This window comes from Sceloporus undulatus, chromosome 2 (assembly GCF_019175285.1).
Source record: "Sceloporus undulatus isolate JIND9_A2432 ecotype Alabama chromosome 2, SceUnd_v1.1, whole genome shotgun sequence".
Classification (NCBI taxonomy): Eukaryota; Metazoa; Chordata; class Lepidosauria; order Squamata; family Phrynosomatidae; genus Sceloporus; species Sceloporus undulatus.
Window position 1 is genome coordinate 258270783 of NC_056523.1, and position 8954 is coordinate 258279736.

Sequence of the window (8954 nt, forward strand, 5' to 3'; positions counted from 1 at the left end):
ATGTTTCGCCAGCATTTGTGGCTGGATTTGGGCCACCTTAGATGGCCATGGCACGGCTTTGGCCCAGTCCAGGGGTGCGCATCATCTGAGTGCCATGCCCCCAGATTGGTCCAAAGGCAGCGCTTTTGGTCCATCTATTGGGCCTGGGACATTTAAAAAGCCATTGAAAAAGTGAAACAATAGATTAATTGGGACTATCCCTGCCAGATCATAGTTGAGGCGTGAGTGGCTATTGCACCTCATCAATACTCAGCCTGACATTCCAGTAGACAAAAGCATGAATTTGACTTAGCTAAAAGTGGTAGATGTACACACATCCTTTGGGACTTAGTGGCACATAAGATACTATCCCATTCCCCAGTTTATGGGGTCCAGCTGTGATAACCTGGGCTTTTCTGCCATAAATATTTGCTGCATTAATAAAACACCAATAAATCTGCTTTGATATGCACAGATTTGTCTCATCATATCATCCTTGAATCTGTTTTGGTGGATAGCCCAGATTAGGACCTGCTCCATTTCACCTGTTTTAGAAGCTTTTTATAATGAATCCTGAGCTTTTGGCTTAACTGACTTCCTGCTGTTCAGTTATACTCTTGTGCCACTATGGAGATTAAACCGCTCCTGGATATTCTGTACACAACATTTGGCAATCAACTAACACAACCATGTATTAGACAAAATGTCCTTAATATGCCAGAACAATTATGGACTTACCAAATAAATAAAATAATTTTGCAGTACCCAATATCCACTTATGTGCTACACATTTATTATTATTCACTATGATAAGTAAGTGAAATAACATATAAATTGAAGCTGCTGGGAATAAAATGATGAATAGGACCCATTCAAAATCCAATGGCTCTTCTGAATGTGGATGAGGGGAACTCTGCAAAAGGCTACTCTCAATACCCTTGACATTTGACAAGTGCTGCTGTAGTAAAAAAAAAATGCTATTCTTTAGCATTCACTAGATAAGGGTTGGGAAAAATTGCTGAGGGTCAGAATTCCCCCCTTCTTTTAGTCAAAATTCCTCCAGCAACTTCTAGGGAATGGGTGAGCAACTGCAAGTCTGAAGGCCAGGCTTATGTCCTGGGACTACTGACAAATAAAACAAAAGCTGAAAGTGGCTGGAAGTCCACTTCTGGTTGAGTATATTTTATCATGTTAAACAGTACTTGGAGGGGTTGCAACCTATTTAAAAGATAAACTGTAGCAGTTAGCGGCTTACAAAAGTAGCAATTCAGTGTTGTTTGGGTGAGAAAAAGGTTGGTTGGGGGATTCTGGAGGTGCTGAGGGATACAAAAGCATCCCACATGCTACCTAGGGTCACACTTTTTGAATTCCTACTTTAAGAAGTGTAATGTCCATTCAGCCATCTTTCTATTGCCCCCAGGTCTGAAGGAGGCCTTGTTAAACACCAGAGCTGACTACAAGCACCTTTTGCTCTTATTTTGTACCACTGTTGGCTCTGCCATAGAGTTGGAAGACACCCTGAGGGTCACCCCCTGCCATGCAGGAACTCTCAATCAAAGCACTCCTGAAAGATAGCCATCCTATATCTGTTTGAAGACCTCCAAAGAAGGAGACTTCACCACTCTCTGAGAGAGTATATTCCACTTCCAAACAGCCCTTACTATCAGGAAGCTCTGCCTAACGCTGAAGTGGAATTTCTTTTCCTGTAGCTTGAAACCATTGCCCCATTCTCTGGTCTCTGGAGTAGCAGAAAACAAGCTTGCTCCATGATCAATATGACATTCCTTCAAATATCTACAGTGCTATATAAACAAACAAACAAAGCTATCATTTCACCTCATTCAGCACTTCAAAACAGAGTTGCCAGAGTAAAAATGGGAGAGGGTTCTTGCTCCTTTAATGGTTGTGTAGAAGAGGGAATTTCAGCAGGTGTGGCTTGTCATAGATGAAAAAAAATCACCTGCTGAAATTGCTCCTTCTATACAACCATTAAATGTACAGGAACCCTCTTCAGTTTTCACTCTGGTAAAACTACTTCAAAATATCTACCTTATATGTCTTAAAACAGGGTTGGAAAACATGCAGCTCTCCAGATGTTATTGTACAGCAATTTCCATCAGGCTTGATGGACATAATCAATAGTAATGGACAATGAAAATTGCAATCCAACAACTTTGTGGAAGGCTACATATTCCCCATTCCTGTCTTAATTTAATTGGGAGCTATGCACATCTGTGACATTTTCAAATAAAAGAAACCAATCTTCTCTCCAGACATACATATACTGCAGAAAGAAGGCTAGTATGCCTTTTCTGTTTTGTGAAGCCGTGGAAACTGCTTGAGTTAGTAAATCACTACATAATGAAAAGATTGTTTGTTCTGTCTCAGTAAAGGACAGCTCTGTCTTGCAAAAAAAAAGTCCCCATATTGACCACTGGTTTGGTTTAGAATATTAATTCTTGTGTTCTTTCAGTGACTCTGAAAAGTAGAAATGAAAGGCTATGACTGTGACTAGTCTGAAGTTGCATTGGAAGATGCATACCTAAGTGACTGTGAGACTTTAGCCCCCACTGTGAGACACAATGCCTTTACAACCAACATCAACTGAGGTTTTTTCCCCCCTCAGTACAGTATCTGCTGAAAAATGAAGGCACTTTAGTTTTAAATAATATTTGTGATTCTACAGGAAAAGAGTGCACTTTGGAATAAGCTGTTCAGTGAACTGCAGTGAAAGAGGTTGCAACCTCTCCTCTTGCCTCAGATTGCCAAAGTGAAAATTGCAGGACAAACAGTTTCCGCATTTATCTTTCTGGAGCAATTTTCCCAAGTGATTGGGTAAAACAAGCTTTCTTTGAAAATCAACTGTACATTTCCTTCTATATCTCTACATAACATTTGAAAAGTGAATTTTAAAATTGTCTTTCTTCATCATGTGCCAGGGGAAGACTACTGTGCTTTTAACAGAACCTCAAGATCCAGCTACTGATGGCTGATGCAAAGACAGACCCTTAGAATTAAAGATATCCTGAAACTCATGGTCCTCTGCAAATAAAAAAAAGAAGAAGAAGCATTCCTATTTATCCCAAACTTACTTCATTTCATCAGTAACATTTAGGGCAGTGAGCAACTATAGCCCTTTGCATATTTTTGGTTTACAACTCTCATCATCCCTAGCCAGGATTATGGAGTTGCAGTCTAAAAAGCCCTGGAGGACTACAGTTGCCCAACCCTGATTTAAGGCAAGAACCATTATTTTGCTGCTGTTCTTATACAATCTATTGCAAATCAGCTAGAAATAATGATGAAGAAGAGGTGGACCATCCTGATGATTTAAACTTAAATTCAATTGCGAGTTCCAACTATAATAGACCCACTGAACCCATCAGAATGATACATGGACACTGAATTAAATTCTGTTGTTTTGATGGTCCACTCTAGTTGGGACTATAATTGGACTTAAACTTTATTGTATTATTACATGTATGCCATGTGATATAATAAAATTTCTAAGCAATCCGTAGATCCAAATCTACCCTCAACTCAGCTATGAATTTTAAAAAGGTCCCAGTACACTTTAGAAGATATGTTTCTATATAAGATCATTCTTAAGCGAAAATACCAGTAACAAATTTAGCCTTCCAAAATGGTAACTACAATGCTCTGATCCCAGGTGTAGTAAGCCAAGATACTGTGGAGGGGTACAACAAATATTCAGAGGACTGTTCAGACCAAGTGATTTGATGATTATAAAATTACAATCTGATTACACCAATTGCTGTACCACTTTGATTACTGGCTGCTAAGTGCAGTTTTAGAGACACATTTCCCCCATGATTTAAGTTAGACAGTCTGACAGTGTAATCCTAAATATGGATGTAAGGAAAACCTACTGAGTAGCCTCAAATTAAATATCTAAAGCTGGGTGAGGGGTTCTCAGTGTATCAGACAAGCCTATATTTCTAGGTGTTTTAAATTGCTTTGCCCTTTATTTGTTTATTTATTTGATAAAACCTCTCTCTGCTACTCACTATTGCAAGAATACAGGGTAGCATATAATCAAAAACAATATAAAAAGTTTAAAACAATTCCAGATAAAAGTAGCAGAATAATTTAATTAGGACAAAAGCATATTAAATAAATAAACAGGTTAAAAAAGCAGAAAAGGATAAAACAGTTAAAACCCTGTACATGTATACTTTGCAAAGTAATAGGAAAAACAATGCTTTAAATAAAAAGCCATGTTTTAATGTGGCATCTAAAAGAGACCAGTGTTGGTGCCAGCTGGCCTTCTAAAGGGTGTCCACTCCACCCAAGGGGAGAGTATTCCTTAACGATGGTCACCTCATCACCCACCATCATTTGGAAAGTCTTCTTGTAGCTGACAACTGACAACACAGCTGGGATGCCAACATGATTTCCAATCACTGAAAGGCCTTGAACTGTAGAGGAGTCCTCTTCAAGGCACAGCTGGATGTGAGCAGTTCAGGGCTGAAGCTAACAGGCATAATCCCACTCTCCCCCATTGTACAGCATTTATAGAATATAAAAGAAGAATCCTTGCACAGTGATATGTTATCCAGGCTGCATGATCAATAGTGCAAGTGGAGCAAATGTGGCTAGGTGCTACACACACACACACACACACACACTTTGACATTTTAAAAAGAGAAATATTACCGAGTAGAAGGATGCCTGTGGATAATGCTCTCTTCTGTTTACCTCAAGGATTGATAGTATTTACCACTCACCCTGATCTCATTTACCATCTGTGGAGTGAGTGGAGAGGTGAGAGGGCACATTGAGGTTGCTGTGAGACTATGGCTTTAGTCAAGCCAGTTGAAATGGAACGGTGGAAGGAGGATACCCATAATGCCACCTCCAGGGTCTGAAAGGACTGACTCTGGCCTCAGGGAAAGACCCTCTTGGCCTGGCAGCACTGCCAAGCATAATCAATACAGAATAAAGCTGTCCCTCCAATGTAGGAGTGTGAGCACAAAGTGGGGCTATTTTTGGAACTGCTACAGGGGCTCAACAACCTTAATCTGGTCTTGGTACCATCACCTACTGGGGAATCTTTAGGAACATTCAGCAGTAATAAGGTTGTACTTTATGCATTGCCAAGAAAGAGGACATGCATCACTAGAATGGAAAAGGACTAAAGGACTAAAGCATAGAGTTGCATAAAATTTGCATATGTTAATTTAATACAGGCAAATATGGAAATATTGTCAAATGTATTTCACACTATCAGAGAAGGATGTGAGCTGGTGACTTGAGTGCCTGTTCAGTCTGCTGGTAATAGTTGATGGGTAACCTCAGGACTCACACTTCTTGTGATTATTAAATATGTTTTCACTGGACTTTGGCCTACACATGTCATAGTTTGTGTTTCCCATAGAGGACTATAAAGGAAAACATCTTTCCACCATAGCAACAACCAGTCTTCAAAAATCAGGTTGCACCCCTCTCCCCTCCCTGTTTAAAATTCTTGCAAAGAATACAAAGGCTGTTCATTTTAAAGATAGTTTTAGAGGAGTTTTGTTATTGTTTGATCTGGGGTTGGGTTTTTTTTTCTTTGTTTTTAATACCGGGTCATGATGATGGGATGAAATTGCAATGAGAATCCACTCAATCTATGATACCCCTTTTCTGTCTTCATGAGGATTCAGTTATGGAGTATCAGCACCTTTGTGTATGATATTCACAGGTCATTTATAGTGATTAAGGTTGTATGGGGGTTGTTGATATGATTTACAGCACTTTCCAGTAAGGTCAGATGTTGAAAAGAAAATCGGTTCAGTAAGTGAAAGTAACTAGCATCTCCCTGACACTACCTCCTTCACTGACAGAGAAGTGAACAGGAAAAAACCCTCCTCTAGAGATTTGGAAAGGAGACAGGTAATTATCTCAGAGTTAGACATCTCTGTGCTGTTTCTAAAGTGGGAGTTAAAGCACTTGCTATAAGAAGCGTCCTTGAAAAAGTACCCTCACTTTTTGCAACACAGTTTTCATTGCATATTCTAGCAAGATCTTGCAAATGAGGCTCTTTTGTGCAGATGCAAAATTGAGAAATTTACGCCGATTAGGGCTACCTCTCTCAAATTACCTATTCTGAAGTGCTTGGGTGTAAGTAAAATGGGACAATTTCTATAGCATGCTATTGGTGATTTTAAAACACATTTCTATACCTTTTCCTTTGAACTAATGTAAAGCTGGATGGCTTGGGTGTTCGGAAATTCCTAATCTTCTTCTCAGTCATACCCCAACCCTTGGCATAGAGCTGGGCACAGTGCAGACTGACTGGGCCTTGGGTCAATCAGCAAGCAATTTCTGATTCTTCAAATTCAATTTTGAAGGGCAAAGAGATGGGAGACAATGACAGCAGTTATACAAGATCAAGTGTGTGGGATGATTGGTGCTGACATTTGCACTTACTGGGATGGAACAGTATTAGGTGTTTCTTTCCATAGTCTCAAGGCATACACTCAAGACATATATATTGGATCTTTGCCCTTCCTGTCTTATTAAAGCAGTCACAAAGGGAGAGGCTGAGTTGGTAAGCAAAGTGGTGACTGCCTCAAGCAGCAGCAAGACAGGATTCCGTCTTGCATGGAGGAAGTTGAGATGAAGGCTTTCCTAAAAAATAACAAACAAACAAAAAACCCTTTCTAAATCCCACCTTATTAGACAATTATTGGCCTGTCTCCAATATCCCCTTTTTGGGTAATGTTCTGGAGCATGTGGTAGCCTCCCAGCTCCAGAGATTCCAGGATTAAATCGACTATCTGGATCTATTTCAATCAGACCTGGCCATGGGACAGAGACAGCTTTAGTTGCCGTGGTGAATGACCTGCGTAGTGAACTAGATAAGGGGAATGTGTAACTGTTGATTCTACTGCACCTCTCAGCAGCTTTCACTGCCCTTGACCATGTTATCCTTCTGGGCCACCTCTCTGAGGTAGAACTTTGGAAACTATTCAGATACTTCAGCAGGTTCAAAATGCTGCATCTAGACTGCTGACTGGATGAATAATAGGAAGCATATAACTCCCTTGCTGAAACAGCTTCACTGGCTGCTGGTCTGTGTCCAAACATAATTCAAAGTGTTCATTATGACCTATGAAGCCCTATATAGTTTATGTCCAGACTATCTAAAAGCCCATTATCTTTCCATATGAACCTGTCTTAGTATTTTCAGGGGAAGGCTTTCTCTTCATCCCACCACACTTCCATACTTAGCTGGTAAGGACATGGGAGATCTTGGTGGCTGTTTTTAGTCTTTGGAACTCCTTCCCAAGGGAGGTTCAATTTGCCCCCTTTGTTGTCTTTTTGCCTGCAGGCAAAGATTTTCATGTTTGGCTGGTCATTGTGGAGTGATATGAAACTGGATATGCTGTTTTAAATTGCAAAGTGTATTTTAAGTTTTTAAAAAGTGTTTACTGTTTTAAAACCAATGTTTTACTTGAATGTAGTATTTAATGTTTTTAAAAGTTTTCTAATTCCTATGATTTTAGATACTCTCTTTTATTTATACTGTAAGCCACTTTGAACCTCATGCTTGGTAAAAGTGGGATATAAAATAGACAAATAAATAAAATAAATAAATAAATGCAAAGTACCTGTTAAGTTTCCAAAAGAAAAGTATTAGCAGCATGCTTAAGTTCCTCTGTCTGTTCTAAGGCCAGACTGTTTTGAATAAAGTGATAGTTGTCTATATCTCTTTATAGACAATGTCATAGAACCTGTTATCTGAGTTCTGGACTTCGTGTCCATGACAGAGTAGTACATTTTGATGTGCAGGTGCTCATAAGGACAGTTCTGCAGACATAGCCCAAAGGAGAGTCTACAAACATAAACTTCTGTGTTCTTATCTATACATATTTCTCCATTTGTATGTAGGTTTGCCTAGATACAGAGAGTGCATGCACAGAAGTATATAGCATAATATCTCATCTATTAGGATCAATTAGCAATGACAGATCAGTGAGTTGACAGCAGTGTAGTAGTTAGCATGCTGGATTTGGGCTGCAAGGGCCTTAGATTGCATAAGAAAGGGTAAGTGTGAGACCATAATCTTGAGAGTTTCCTATACTAATACAGTAAGAAGGAGAAATGCTTTATATTGCAGTGATATGTTTAGTAGAGCTCCAAAAAAGGCACAAAAACCCCTCTGTTCAATCTTCAAAAAAACCCTCTGTGCAATCTTTTTTTTTTTTTTTTAATTAGGGAAACATGTTTCAAAAACATGTAGGACAAAAAACGATGAAGGCAGAATCACAAAGTCTATGTGTTGCCTTGAGATGGTATTTGAGGAATGGTCTGTAAACTATCAAACTAGGCTCATGAAACCACTCCCCCAATGGCACTGAGCTTTTTGAGAACAAGAAAGGCTACAAAGGAAAAACAATAGAACATATGAGGATACAAAACATGCCCTTGAAAACACAGTGCTCTCTCTCTTGGGTCTAAAATTCACAGGCTCTTTTACAGGAAAAGAGCAATAAATTAATGACATAGCAATCTCTATAATACCAGGGCTGGACATGAATCTTGATGAGGGAGTATTGTTTAAGGGAGAGGGGAGTAAAGCTCATGGCTGCATGTGTCTCACCATTTATTTCGAGGGCCCTACAGCAAAACCACATCTGAAAATACACAGATATTACCTCTTCCCCAGAGAATATGGAGGCATTTTGGGGATTTTCTTTTTTAAAGTTGGGGATGGAGGCACAGGAGGGTGTTGCAGCTCTCCAAGATCCTCTGGGCTCCTTCTTAACCATTGGGATCCTCAAACCCTAGAATCTGTCACCCTTGGTTTACAGCCACAAACCAGTTGTAGGAGTTTTCATCTCCATCAGATGAAATCAGAGGAGTGGGAGATGAGCATCACCCCTGCTCATAAATAATCCCAGCACATGGACCCCAAGAACCTTGACTTTTAAAAAAATGCAATACTCATTCAAAACTTTCCTTCC